The sequence below is a fragment of the Carettochelys insculpta genome, chromosome 2 (genome assembly GCF_033958435.1).
Source record: "Carettochelys insculpta isolate YL-2023 chromosome 2, ASM3395843v1, whole genome shotgun sequence".
Taxonomy (NCBI): Eukaryota; Metazoa; Chordata; order Testudines; family Carettochelyidae; genus Carettochelys; species Carettochelys insculpta.
Window position 1 is genome coordinate 118,438,843 of NC_134138.1, and position 15,650 is coordinate 118,454,492.

Sequence of the window (15,650 nt, forward strand, 5' to 3'; positions counted from 1 at the left end):
TCAATGAGTGCGAGGGTTGGATGGCCTGTGGTTAGTGAGGTACAGACCTTACAGTAATTATAGTATGTGACGTGTGTAATGTATAAGCTATAATACACATTAAGCAGAAGAGTAGAGCTGCTGGTGCAAGTGAGCTTAACTGCAGTGTTTTTCACAAACTTCAAATTCTCTTTATTACTTTTGATGGTTATATAAAATACCTAATATTGTTCATACTTTTCACTTGTGAATTTAACTAACTTCTGGGGCCTTAGTAGTTGTTCTAGTTAGGAGAAATGAATGTGGGAATGAGGTATTTCTTTGATGCAATCCTGTTTATTTGCAATATATAAACTCCTGATTCTCTGAACATGAAGGTATTGCTTTGCTCACAGTTCTAAGCTTCTATCGGCCAACACAGTCTAAAAAGCTTGCTCTTGTGAGACTTTCTTTTTCAGTCTAGGCCTACATTAAGAGGAAGATCAAATTAAGATATATCACTTCAGTTGTAAAAACAAAAAAGCAGTCCAGTAACACTTTAAAGACTAATAGAATACTTCATTAGGTGAACAGCTTTCGTGGGAAAGACCCACTTCTTCAGATCCTCTGTGGTATATTAATTATGTACCTGGAGTAAATGTACCTTATTTTGCGCTTCTGCGTGGTCTCCACTGTGGGTGGTCAACAGAAGTGAATGCTCCCGCCAACTTCCCTTACTCCTCTTAAGCCGCGTCTACACGTGCACTCTACTTCGAAGTAGCGGCGCCAACTTCGAAATAGTGCCTGTCAAGGCTACACGTGTTGGGCGCTATTTCGAAGTTAACATCGACGTTAGGCGGCGAGACGTTGAAGTCGCTAACCCCATGAGGTGTTGGGAATAGCGCCCTACTTCGACGTTCAACGTCGAAGTAGGGAACGTGTAGTTGTGGCGCATCCCGCAACATCGAAATTGTGGGGTCCTCCATGGCGGCCATCAGCTGAGGGGTTGAGAGACAGTCTCTCCAGCCCCTGAGCTCAATGGTGGCTGCATGGAGCGGCCCCTTAAAGCTCCCCGCCCCCTGCCTTCCTGTGCAGGAAGCTGAGAGAGCGTGCAGGCAGCAGCAGTAACACGCGGCTAGCGCCCCCCCCAGCGCCCCCAGGGCACCCCCCCCAAGGGGAGCCAGGGCTCACAGCCCAGCAGCCAGGCAGGGAAGCGGCAGCGGGGCCCCTCCTGGACGGAGGCCAAGCTTCGGGACCTGCTGGGGCTCTGGAGCGAGGAGGAGGTGCTCCAGGTAATGGGGAGCAAGAGGCGGAACGCGGCTGCGTTCGCTCGGCTGGCCGAGGGCCTGGCTGCCTGGGGTCACCCTGCCCACACTCCGGATCATGTCCGGAGTAAAGTGAAGGAGCTGCGGCAGGGTTACGCCCGGGCCCGGGATGCGGCTGCCCAATCTGGGGCCGCCCCCGTCACTTGCCCCTTTTACAGGGAGCTCAGGGCCATCCTGGGCCCCCGGCACACCTCCTCCCCTCCGGCCACTCTTGATACCTCGGCCGAGGAGCCCCAGCAGGCCCTGGATGTGGAGTCCGCCCTGGAGGTAAGCCCCGCACCCCAGGGGCCCCCCCAGGAGCCCACCCCCGGGGCACCTGAGGAGGAGGAGGAGGAGAGGGATTCCTCCTCCAGTGACGCCGGCCTCCACATCATATTCCCATCCAGGAGCTCCAGCCGGGCGTCTGCCCCCTGGGTGTCCCCTGACCATGGGAGTGGACCGTCAGGTATGTACCCCCCTGGTGCACACCCCCGGGGTTGAGGGGCGGGGGTAATAGATATGGCCAGGGCCTTCCACATGCCCAGATGACCATGGCCCCAAGGACAGCAGTGGCATGTCCCTCACAGGAGCGCATCAGCCCCTGCCCCTCCCCAGCACGACAGTGCCATGCCCCATCCCCGGGCCTGGGGGGAGCAGAACCTCTCGGGTCCCCCAGGGGGGAGGGGGTCGGACACCCAGCAGCAGCAGCAGCAGCAGCAGCAGCAGCAGCAGCAGCAGCAGCATGTGATGGAGTGAGGGGAGTGCAAATGCGAGATTCAGGCTAGATATGAGAAACAAGCAGAATAGCTCCCAGTGGCTAAGGATGATCCTAGGGCTACAACTGGCAGGTTACACCTCTGCCCTGAACAAAGAGGAGGGAGGAGCCGAGCTGGGTTTGAATCGGGGGCGGTAGTTAGAGGCTAGGGGAAGGGAGAGCTAGAAGACAGCCAGCCTGAGGAGGGGGAAAGCTACACCCCAGAGGGGCACCCTTTGGGGTCTTCTCCCCCAGACGGGTTGGAAGGACCGTCTCTGACTGCTGTACTGTCGCTTCTGGGAGAAACTGAGCATCTGTTGCCTAATAAACCTCCTGTTGTACCTGCTGAATGAGAGTCACTCCTGCCAGCGGACGGGGTGCAGTGCAGGGGGACCCCAGAACCCCATCACAGCAGCATCTCCCGGGGATGGGGATGGGGAACCTGCAGCAGAGGGGTGGGGGGACAAGGGCCACGGCTCGGGGCCCACACTAACAGCTATCTCCACTCTTCTTCCCCCCATCCTGTGTTCCGCAGCTGCACCATCCGAAGGACTGGAGAGTGCTGGCGAGGCATCAGTGGTCCTTGAAAGCCCTCCGGGGCCATCACTCCAGGCCAGCCCCTCGGCAGAGCACCGACCAGCCCCATGGTGGGGAAGACGGTGGACACAGCACCAGCAGGCGATGGCGACGGACCCCCCAGCTGCTGGCCCTCCACTATCAGCAGCTGGAGGTCACCGAGCAGCGGCTGCGGGTGGAGGAGAGCCGCCTCCAGCTGCAGGAGCGTGCGCTGGCCTGGCGCCAGGAGGCATGGGGGGCCTACATGCGGACCCTCAACCGCATCGTGGACTCCCAGACCCCCCAGGCCGTGCTGTCCGCCGCAGCGCCCGCCCTGCCTGCTCCACCTGCTGCTCCGGCCACTGCGCCGTCCACCGTCGCACCGCCACCCGCCACTGAGGGCCATTCTGCCGAGGGGGACCTGGGGCCAGCTGACAGTCACCGGCCGTATCTCCCGGTCCGCCCGGCCCCCAGCCAGTCCTGGCCAGGGCTGCGGCCGAGCCGGGGATCCCGGCTGCCCACCTCCAGCGCTGGACTGTAGGGGCGTGGGACCCAGGACATGGCCCCCCCTCCCTCTTTGTATATATTTCCCCCCAGTTTATTATTTTCTTGTAAATAGTTTGCATTTGTGACCCATTACTATGCTGATCCTTATCCCCCCATGTAAATAGTTCTCCCCTTCCTTGTCTTCCCCTTTCATGTTATCCTGATTTTTATAATGTATGTATATTTATCAGTTTGATTTCCCCTGTACATAGTTTGTCTGGTTCAGAATATTTATAATAATAATAATAATAATAATGAGTAGTAGTAAAGAGGTTTGATTTGACAAACAACTGTCTGTTTTTATTTTTACAAGAAAAGTAGGGGGATGTGCTCTTGGGTGCTCTGTGGTGTGGGCGTAGGGGCAGGGAGTGTGGTGGAGGATGGCGGGGTTGCAGTGGGGGGCCTGCCAGCATTCACCCCGCGGCCTCATCAAAATGGGCCCGCAGGGCCTCCCGGACCCGGGTCCCTTCGGGGTCCACCTGGTGACTGGAGGCAGTGGGTGGCTGCACATCGGCCCTGCTGGCCTCCACAGCCCAGCCCTGAAAGAAGGCTTCCCCCTTGCTTTCCACCAGGTTGTGTAGGGCGCTGCACGCACCCACAATCTGGGGGATGTTGGTGGGGCCCACATCCAGGCGGGTGAGGAGACACCTCCAGCGCCCTTTGAGGTGCCCAAATGTGCGCTCCACCACCTGGCGCGCGTGGTTCAGGCGCTGGTTGAAGCGCTCCTGGCTGGCAGACAGATGGCCCGTGTCGGGGTGCATGAGCCAGGGCCGGAGGGGGTATGCTGCATCTGCGATGATGCAGAGGGGCATGGTAGTGTCCCCCACAGGGATCTCCCACTGGGGGATGTAGGTCCCCGCCTCCAGCCGGCAGCACAGGCCCGAGTTCCGGAATCCCCGGGCGTCATGGGTGCTGCCAGGCCAGCCCACATAAATGTCCAGGAAATGGCCCCGACTGTCCACCAAGGCCTGGAGGACCACTGAGTGGTAGCCCTTCCGGTTTATGTAGCGTCCTCCACTGTGTTCCGGGGCGTGGATGGGGATGTGAGTCCCATCCAGAGCCCCGAAGCAATTGGGGAAGCCCAGGGTGGCAAAGCCCGCGATGGCAGCATCCAGGTCCCCAAGCCTCACGAGCCTGTGGAGGAGCAGGGCGTTGATGGCGCGGACGACCTGCAGGGGAAGCACGTGGGAGAGCACCAATGAGGGGTGTGCAGGGTGTGTGTGGCCCTCCCCTCCCCTCCCCTTCCCTCCCCTCCCCTGCCACGGTGTCCTGGTGCCTGAGTGCGGGGGTGAGCCACTGGCATAGCTCCAGAAATGTCTGCCGGCTCATGCGAAAGTTCTGAAGCCAGCGGTCATCGTCCCACTCTCCGAGCACCAGCCGCTCCCACCAGTCGGTGCTGGTGGGGTAGCTCCACAGCTGGTGGCGTGTGCAGCGGGGGGGGGGGGGGAGTGATGGGGTGCTGCAGGGTTGGGGGTTGATTCCTCCTCCCCTGTGGGCAGCTCCTCCTCTGTGGCAAGGAGGTGCTCAGCTGCCTCCTGCATGGCATTGAGCAGGGCGAGTATTGCTCCTGCAGGGGTGGCTGTGTGGACCTCTGGCTGCTGCTGCTGCTGGGGGTCCATGACTGCGTCGCTCGACGTGTGCGCGCCTATGGCTCTGCAGACTGCGTGCTGTGCAGGCTGCGTGTGTCTGGGAGGGGCCCTTTAAGGGAGCGGCTAGCTGTTGCCCTGGAAGCGCTAGTCCGCCCTGTGACCCTGTCTGCAGCTGTTCCTGGCACCCTTATTTCGATGTGTGCTACCCTTATTTCGATGTGTGACGTAGCTTTAAGGAGCAGGAGTACCTGTACAGTCAGGGGCTTTTTGCGTTTGATTTAGTGCATTTCTACCAGGTGCACTTTATCAAAATCCAGAAGATCGATTTCCCGCCAAGCGTACATGAGTGCTCAGGACCACACCCACAGAACTCTTCCAGGTTGTCTCCTTTGCATTCTGTTCTTCTTCTGTGTTGTGAGTATTTTTGCTGGTGCCTTGTGTCTCAGCACACGCACACATCTGCTAGAATGATAGCCAGTGAAACCCCTCCACTTACACACACTTTGCGTGTGCCTTTGTTTTGGGTGGTGACATGCCTGTGTTTTGGTCAGAGGCTGCTTTTGTTTCAGCTGTGTGGTTCCATAAGGAGTTTGTTTCTTTGTGTTTCCACATGAAGGGCAGCTGTTACATCTACCAGTTTCAAGGTAACCAAATTCATAACAGTATTATCCATTTGTAGAGTGCTTTGGGCCTATTTGGGGTGAAATCCACAACATTAAAAAACTGAATTGCTTTACATTGTTTAGCAGAAGGCTAAAAATAAATTTACAATAGAGAACGAAGCTGTTAACTTTTTTTTTTTAATATTATTATTTCAGTACATGCCTGCTTATATCGCTCCTCAGACTGAACCAGATGCTAGGATGACTGAGTTCAGTAGGATTTTGTTAGGCAACAGCAGAAAACTCAGATGCCTTATTCATCATGGTATTGCTTTACAAGCAGATGTATTACAGTGACAGGTCACTGGTCATTATTTGATAGGTTAGTCTACTGAATCACTTGGAGAGAAGTTTAAAAACATAGTAGCTGCGTCTACACGTGCACGCTACTTCGAAGTAGCGGCACCAACTTCGAAATAGCGCCCGTCGCGTCTACACGCGTCGGGCGCTATTTCGAAGTTAACTTCGACGTTAGGCGGCGAGACGTCGAAGTCGCTAACCTCATGAGGAGATAGGAAGAGTGCCCTACTTCGACGTTCAACGTCGAAGTAGGGACCGTGTAGACGATCCGCGTCCCGCAATGTCGAAATTGCTGGGTCCTCCATGGCGGCCATCAGCTGGGGGGTTGAGAGATGCTCTCTCTCCAGCCCCTGCGGGGCTCTATGGTCACCGTGGGCAGCAGCCCTTAGCCCAGGGCTTCTGGCTGCTTCTGCAGCAGCTGGGGATCTATGCTGCAGGCACAGGGTCTGCAACCAGTTGTCAGCTCTGTGTATCTTGTGTTGTTTAGTGCAACTGTGTCTGGGAGGGGCCCTTTAAGGGAGCGGCTGGCTGTTGAGTCCGCCCTGTGACCCTGTCTGCAGCTGTGCCTGGCATCCCTATTTCGATATGTGCTACTTTGACGTGTAGACGTTCCCTTGCTGCGCCTATTTCGATGTTGGGCTGAGCAACGTCGAAGTTGAACATCGACATTGTCGGCCCTGGAGGACGTGTAGACGTTATTCATCGAAATAGACTATTTCGATGTCGCAACATCGAAATAAGCTATTTCGATGTTGGCTGCACGTGTAGACGTAGCCAGTGACTTGTAATAACGTTCAAGAGCCTGATTATAATTATAGCTAGATTGGTGGGGAAAAATGTGGACTTCAGTTTTGTGAGAGTCAGTGTCTTCTTTCCTGATGCCATTTCATTATGGAATGTGAGGTAATCATAAAGTCTTATTACTTTAAAATACATTGCTTTATCACCAGTAGGCTAGGAAATTCAAGTTTTAACTTTGCGTTATGCCTCCCCTTCTCAGTAGCTTTGATTGTGGACTATATATAAGGGCATCAGTGAAAAATAAGAGGGAAAAGGCCAGAAGTTAAAGTACATCTTTGACTCTCTCTTCAAAATGATTAAAAAAAAAATTCTCAAAACTCCTTTAATTATACCACTGTTTTAGATGCCTGATCATTCTCCTTCAGACAATTTTGCTCCTTTCTGTTTAGCAAGTCTGAAACTTTTCCAAATAGTCATCATATAATGCTGAAGTTAACGCAGATGTATGTTCTGACATCTTCTACGTATATAGGGCTTTCTAGTTTGGAGAATAATTTTTTTGCAAATTTTATTAGTGTTTTTTTCTCCTGTGGGCCAAATTCCAGTAACAATTTATTTTCATTAAGCTGATGCTTTAGTCAACATTATTCACTTAATAACTTGTGCAAATAATTTTTACTTCACAGGATGTTTGTGATTAGCTCCTTGAGAACCATTAGATGTCTGAAACTTGGATCTGTTCAATTTCCTTTCTATTAGATGTATGTGTCAAATGGGGAGCGCTCATTAGAAATTTATTTTCCCTTGGAGAATTAGATGAAAATGAGATTTTGTTTTTCATTGTAATGAAAAATTTCAGTGGGAAATTTTTGATTGTGTTGAAAAGTTGAAATTTCTGTTTTCAGCTGAAATTTAGTGAAGGGTTTTCATTTTTTCAACCAACCTATTTTTTCATTTCGTAAAATGATAGTAGACACTTTCCGTGACACTTTAATTTAATCGGGAAAAAAATTACACTGAAGAGTTTTCACACCACATTTTCTGTTGCCCAGCCGGATGAATATAACTAATTAGGACAGGATTTGTCTTCAAAATCTAGTTTCTATGAATATTCCTTAATATCATTTTGAATTTTTTTCTTCTCACAAGCATTCCTTCCAATGAATTCACTTGCTTGAACATTGGTGTAAATTTAACATAATCAGGACAAAGACAGAGCAGAAATTAATTTATTTGAAAGGCACAGAAAACACATATTCACAGGGTTTGTTTGTTTAAAAAAATCACAAAATTCAGTGAAATATTTACTTCACCCAAACTCCCACAAATTTCAGTGCAATTTCTGCCTGAGAAATCTGCCTAATTTTCTCTATATTGCCTTCTGGCATTGAAACATTATTTAAAATTGAAAATCTTCTACTGTGTCTCCCACGCAATCCAAAAGAAGCAGGCGAAAATGCACACATGAGAGAAAGTTGTCACAAAATATAGGTATCTTTTCATGTTGGGTTACATTCGTTTTCCCTGAAAGTGCAAAGGAGCCATTCTATATTCCTTTCCACAGATTACAGTCAAGATTCCAGCACTTGCCAAAATGTGAGGACCACTCTAGTCTACTGTTGCCAACGGTGCAAACCATGCAAAAGGAAAGGATAGAGATGGAGCTCAGGAAGGCAATATCTCCCTTTGCACTAGTTTGTTGAGCAGGCAGCCATGTATGGAAAGCATGTTGGACCGTCGTGTGAGATGATTGCACTTCCTTACACGTAGTTCCACCTGAAGCTTCTTGAGGCTGAAGAGACTTTGCATCATCCCCTGTACAGTTCACTTTGGTTTTGTCACAATCAGGCACTTGGATTATTACAAGTCGCTGTATCGAGCTATATGAGGGACGTTAGCACAGATTTGAAAGGAGTGTTTGTATTGTTATTGATTTTCCAGAGTTAGCAAAACAGCAGACAGAAATTAAAACTAGTTGTATACATGCCATGTGTTCAGTTCTGATTACATCCCAATTCTTAACTCAATTCCTGCTTTGAGTGAGAGGGAACAGAATTTTTTGTATCCTCAGACTATTCCAGTCTGCAAAGAGTCAGTGGAACCACTCAGCAGCAGCAGCAATACCCTCAAAGTTTCAGTGCCAGTGGTGTGTGGCATCTATGAATGATTTTATGCTGTCAGTCCATGTAATAGTAGGTTAAACGGCTGTTTCCTTACTTGCACCCGAAACTCTCTGGCTGTATCTACACTGGCCCCCATTTGTGGAAGGTGCATGGTAATGAGCAAGGCAGACGATGCAAATGAGCTGTGTGGATTAAAATATCTCACCTTATTTGCATATTCCTGTGAGATCTTTCTTTCAGAAGATCCCCTTCTGGAAGCAAAAACTGGTGTGTAGATGGGGTTCCTTCTGAAAGAAACCCCCCTTCTGGAAAGTTTGCAGAATATGGGGCCTTCTAGCAGGGGGATTTCCTTCAGAAGGAACCCCATCTACACAGCAGCTTTTGCTTCCAGAAGGGGATCTTCCAGAAGTGAGATCTTGTGGGAATATGAAAATGAGGTGTGAGATATTTTAATACACGTGGCTCATCTGCATCTCACGCTACGCTCATTACCGTGCCCCTTCTGGAAGTGGGGGCCAGGATAGATGTGGCCTCTGGGTTTGGCTTGGTGAGGTACAGAGTGAGTCACCTGCAAGGACTGCTCCATAATGAACAGGAAAAACAGAGTTGATGTAGTCTCTCTCAAGGACCCTGTGGTCCTACCCAGTGGTAGCATGACTAGATCTTTGTGTCTGAAGCCACTCCTCACCTTCCTAAAAGACCCCTGTTATTAAATCACACGAGGCAGGAGTTCCCTGTGGAAAAATGAAATAAATTTGTTTACTGCTAAAGCCAAACTAAACAAGATCAAGTAGAGAAAAATGCCACTAGCTTTCTTCAGCTGCAACTTCACCTGTTAAATCAATAGAAGCAAAGAGATCAGCTACTGTGCTTTTCTTTTTCTTTTAAAAACCTGAGAAGGGTCACTCAATATCATTTGAAGATGTTCAGAAAGTGTATTCCTGCTTTAAGACACAACCCTTTTGGACACTTCTTAGATTTCCACTGACTAAAATGACTTGCTTCTGTTGTCTTGGGTAATATAAATCACACCAAAAACAAGGTGATGGTACAGTTCCTTTCACTTTCTTATGGACCTTTATCTGCCAAGGGAGAAACCATCAGACGTCACATTGAAGTTTTGTCCATGGCATTATATTGTTAAAGATGTTGGTATCACTCTGCAAATACGTCTTGAGAGGTAGGGTTGTAGGTAAGACCTATTTAAACTTGGTTGGACTCCCTTACATTCATTTAAATTGATTTAAGCCTATTTATAACCATTCTACCATCACGTTAAAGAGTTTAAATTAATCTAATTTATGCTGGGAAGCCAGAATAAGGTCTAAAACAATGTAATTTAAAGTAGCCCAAGTGCTAGTCAACTAATCTGCACATAGTAGACATCTTTATCACATAACTTTCCTCTTCCTGTTCTCCAGAACAATGCAGTTTTGAGGCAGCAGTGGAATGAAAAAGCAATAGCTAACAACTCAGTTGGAGCTATGGGAGGTATACATGCCCATACAAGACCTTTCTTCTTATATTGCTCATCTTTTCCCATTATTACTTTATTATGACTCTGATGCATTAATTACAAAATAATAACTACAGTGTATAGCTATTAGGGCTGTTAGCTTAATCACAATTAACTCATGCGATTAACTCAAATTAATCATGATTAATTGCACCATTAAACAATTGATTACCAATTGAAATTTATTAAATATTTTTGATGTTTTTCTACTTTTTCAAATACAGTGTTTTCTAGTACAACAGTGAATGCAAAATGTATAGTAATCACTTTATATTTTGTATTACGAATATTTTCTCTGTAAAATCAATAAGCAAAAGAAATTGTTGTCAGTTCAGCTCATACAAGTACTTTAGTGAAATCTTAATCATGAAAGTATACTTTATAAATATAGGGGTTTTTGTTTCATAACTGCGTTAAAAACAAAACTATGTGAAACTTTAGAGCCCAGAAGTCCACCCAGACCTACTTCTTGCTTAGCCAGTCACCAAGATGAAAAGGTTTGTTTGCATTTACAAGAGATAATTCTGCCTGCTTCTTATTTTCACTGTCACCTGAAAGTGACAATAGGTGTTTGCACAGCACTGTGTAGCTGGCATTATTTATGTGCCAGATATACTAAATACTGTTATGCATCTTCTGTGCTTTGGCCAGCATTTTCCAGTGGATGTGCTTCCATGCTGATGATGCTCATTAACAAAAATAATGTGCTAATTATATTTGTGATTGAATTCCTTGGGGAAAAATTGTGTGGCTCTTGTTCTATTTTACCCACCCGCTATATTTCATAGTAACAGAGAGGGAGCCATGCTAGTTTATATACTATGAGAACAAAAAAGCAGTCCAGTATCACTTTAAAGACTAACAAAATAATTTATTAGGTGATGAGCTCTCGTGGGACAGACCCACTTCTTCAGGTCATAGCCACACCAGAACAGACTCAATATTTAAGGCACAGAGAACCAAAAACAGTAATCAAGGAGGACAAATCAGAAAAAAATTATCAAGGTGAGCAAATCAGAGAGTAGAGGGCTGGAAGTGTGGGGGGCGGGGGAAGGTCAAGAATTAGATTAAGCCAAGTATGCAAACAAGCCCCTATAGTGACTCAGAAAATTCCCATCCCAGTTCAAACCCCACGTTAATGTGCCGAATTTTCTTCTGATTTGTCCTCCTTGCTTACTGTTTTTGGTTCTCTGTGCCTTAAATATTGAGTCTGTTCTGGTCTGGCTATGGTCTGAAGAAGTGGGTCTGTCCCATGAAAGCTCACTTAATAAATTATTTTGTTAGTATTTAAAGTGCTACTTGACTGTTATATTTCATGGTATAGCAGTCTTGGACAATGAGCCAGGACATGTTTGTTTTAAGTACACTTAAAATTACAGCAGATTTGACAAAATACAAAGAAGGTACCAGTGTGAGATTTCTAAAAATAGCTACAGCACTCGATCCAGTGTTTAAGAAACTGAAGTGCCATCCAAAATCTGAGAGGGAGGAAGGGTGGAGCATGCTTTCAGAAGACTTAAAAGAGCATCTATGGATGTTTTGGTCCTTTTTTTTTCTTCCTCACTTTTTCCAATTTATATTTTATAATAATAGATATTAGACATGGAAAAAGAAAGCTATTTAGTGCTAGATCCAGAGTCAAAGGAAGTTGGCCACTCAACTGGTGCAGTATATTCTCCAGTGCTTTGGTCCAGGTTAGTTTTTCTGTTTATCCCTATTAAAATGCACTGATCACAACAATATGTGAACAAAATTGTTCCATAGGACAGGCCTTCCCTCTCCAGTTCCTTTGGAAGATTGTTGCACAGTCTCATAGATATCACTCTTAGGCCATTTGTCCTAATTATTCAACCACCCTCCCCCTTAATTTCACACCTTTGTGCCTAGCTACATGTTCTTGTATACCATTTCAAATTAATCTTTTTTCCTGTTCTGGATGATTTTCGTTCTTCCTCCATCCTTTCCTCGACTCCTACTTTTTGAGAGAACAGATAGTTTATTTTCAATGGTCTTCTACCAGCTAGCCTTGTCCTGGGCTTACAGTGATGCTGGATGCATCAGCCAAAAGCAGTATTATAAAGAAATGCTGTTTCTAGAAGGAAAGGAGGGAGAACCCGAAATGTAGAATGAGAATTGAACAACAAAGGGCTGGTGGCACAAGACCATGCCAGTGTTTAAGATGACGAGATATGAGACACAAGATGATTGTATCTACTGTACCACTGTAGTCTGTTCCCAGATGATGGATGACAACTTTGCATTCCTTTTTGTTTAATTAGCATGGCGTCTGGGATGCTCAAACTTTTGCCAAATCCCAGTGAGCCACACTAGAAGACATTCCAGAGGGGTGAAAGTGATATTGTATGGAACTTTTACTAATACGACATCAGTATATACAAGTCTTATGAGGTTTTGGATATGTTAGGTGTACTTGTGGTTGGGAGAGCAAACACCCAGATAGACTAAATTACAAGAGTGTTATTTTTTGACTGTTTTCGTAACATCTCCCTTTTCCATACCAGTACATTGTGTTTTGCAATGGGTCTTTATTGAACAGTATTAACTGTTACAAACAGGGCAAGCACAATGCTTCTGTGTCTCCACATTAGCCAGTTTATTCTTCTAGTGCTTGCAATAATCCATGACTTGTCTGGCTTGGGCTTTGACAGAAACTCAGAAACTCTTATTTATTACAGTGTTTTGCAAATTTTGGCTGGATTTTTTGGACTGAGGATCTCAAGAGGTATTCACCCTGTCAGTAGATTTTAGTTTTAGGGATGTGGGATTTCATTGTATTTTAAATACATTTTTGTTTTACTTGTTGCACCTTTTCTTCATTATTGAGGCCCATCTGACTTCTGAGCAAATGTGTTTTCTTTCAAGGATATCTGAATATAATGACATGTAACTGTACATGTAGATTTCATGTTGAATGAAGGGCACATTGTGTAGACAAAGATATCATCACTGGCTGCAGGTGTTGCTTGCTACCAGGGCCATCCGTACCACTTCTGGTGCCCTATGCAGCCCAGCACCAGCACACCCATCCTCAATATACAGCCAGGATGGAAGCTGTACTTTGAAGGGGAAACCACTGGCTGCCCCCTGCTTTTCCTGAGACCTCCAGGTCAGGCTCATACTACTCATTGCTTCATGGTGAGCAGGGGTTGAACACAGTCCACAGGGTGTGGGGCAGATGGGGTTGGGGGCTGTTGAAGCCCTGGGGTTGGGGGTTGAATATCTCTAGGCATATGAAGCATTAGGTACCATTAGATTTAGATATGGGGGACCCTGCCACTAGAGGCATCTGTTGCTTTAATGAAGTGGAAATCAGTATCATTACAGCCAGCTTCTACACCGAAGTATGGAAGGTACTGATTATGCAATGTCTTGCACCAACCACCAAAGCAGATGAGGAATGTAAAACAGACTTCTGTGAGAGACTACAAAGTGGTGTGAACCACAGAGCAAAGAAGGATATCTTGATTTTGATGGGCAACTTCAATGTGAAAATTGGAAGCATAAATACAGGCATAGAACAGACTATGGGAAAAGAAGTCCTAGGTGACATGAATGAAACTGGAGAGTGCTCCAGTGACTTTTGTTCCTTCAGGGGATTGGTGGTAGGTGGTAGTGTTTTTCCACACAAAAGGATCCATAAGATCACTCGCGTTTCACTGGATCGTCAGTCAAAAAACCAGATGGATCACATCTGTATCAGCAGTTCTTTCAGAAGATTGATGCAGGATGTCTGCACTAAAAGAGGAGCTGATGAGGTTCAGACCACTATTTGGTCATGGTAAAATGCAAGTTCAAGCTTGAGGGGTACACCACGAAAGTGCCCAAGCCAGGACTAAGATTCAACATGGAGCAACTGAAGGACTTAGAGACAAGAGCCAGTTTCCAAGTGGAGCTGTCCAACAGATATGCACTTCTGGCAAACCTCATCTTGAAAGATGCTACCATGGAACAAATTTGTGAACACACCAAAACAGCCTGGAAAGAAACCTGTGCTAAAACATTGGGAAGGAGGACAAGGTGTCACAAAGAATGGATCACAGCAGAAACTCAGTGAGAAATGAGGGAATGAAAGGACACCAAAACAAGAGCAGCCAAGGCAGAAGCCCAGACTGTATTTGGAATCCAACAGAGAAGTTAAAAAGGCTGTAAAAGAGAGCAAGAAGAACTTTATGGAAAACCTTACACAACAAGTGGAACAAGCTGCAAGACAGAGAAATGTGAAAGAGCTGCATGACATCACATGGAAGCTAGCTGGGGTTACGTCTACACTACAAGGTAAATTCAAATTTATGAGTATCAATTTTGTGATTCTGGAATTTATAAGTTTGAATTTGACCACCCTCACGTCCCATGTGCTCCTCACGAAGTCACCTAATTGCTGCTACACTTAAACTGTCAAACATCGACTGTTGCAGCAGTGCACTGTAGGAGCTTATCCCACAGTTTCCTCATCCCTGTAGCATTTTGGGTATGCTTGCTAATATTTGACATCATCTTCCCACATTGCATTTTCTTCATTCCCCTCCTGTGCTCAGCAAACGTCCATTTTTCCAATTGAAAGGAAGGAAAAGTAGGGCATCCACACAGACGGCAAACAGATTTGCAGAAATGTAGCTGAATTCTTTCCGGTGCACTATAAGGCTTCTGTGCAATGACTGTGTTCTCAACTGGCCATCCACTGAGTATCCCATGTCCCCTCATTGCATGTGATCCCTGGAAATAATACAGGGGCCTGGAGTGTATTCTCAAAGTTAGAAGAAAGAGAATAGAAAAGTCTAGGAAAAAAGAATTTTTGACTTTCCCCTTCACTACACATATTGCCAACTCAGGTGATGGCAATGAAATATCATACAATGAACTTATAATGCAAATGGGAATCACAACTAGTGCCCCCACCTCTGTGTTTCTGAGGGGGGTCAAAGCATGAAGACAGAAAAAAAAAGATTTTATAACCAAAATATAAAACCAGAAGGTGTCTGCAATGGACAGCAAGATCCCAAAAATATTTTTGGTGTGGTGTGGGGGGTGCTGCTGTCTGTGGCTGCTGCAGTAGCTGAAGTAGTCCCCTCGACTATCTCAGCCACCTGGAGAGACTTCCCCCGTGTGGCAGGAAGCTCCCTGAATATCTTAGCCACCAGGGGAGACTTCCCCCACAACAGCAGCAAGCCCCCATGGTCCCATGCTGTGGACATGGGTGTGTTCAGTGGAGGCCAGCTGACGTGGTCCTCCTGAAGTATCTTAGCTACCGGGGGAGATTTCCCCATGGTGGCGGCAAGCCCTCACGCACCTTAGCCGCTGGTGGAGAGTTCCCCCAAGTGGCTGCAAGCACCTGAATATCTTTCCCGTCCATGGAGTCCTAAATGTGTGCAGTCTACGACATGGTGCTACCTCGCAGCATGGTCAGCACCCAACAGCAGGCACATCCATTTATTGGGTTGGGGGCTACCCACATGATGTGGCAGAGTGCGGGAAAGACCCCGACTGTGTGGTGCCTGTGGGGTAGGGAGAGGGGTTTGTACACAAATGTAAACTGCTGAGAAGAAGTTTCTTGGTGTCTTATGCAAGCACGACCCCCACAACA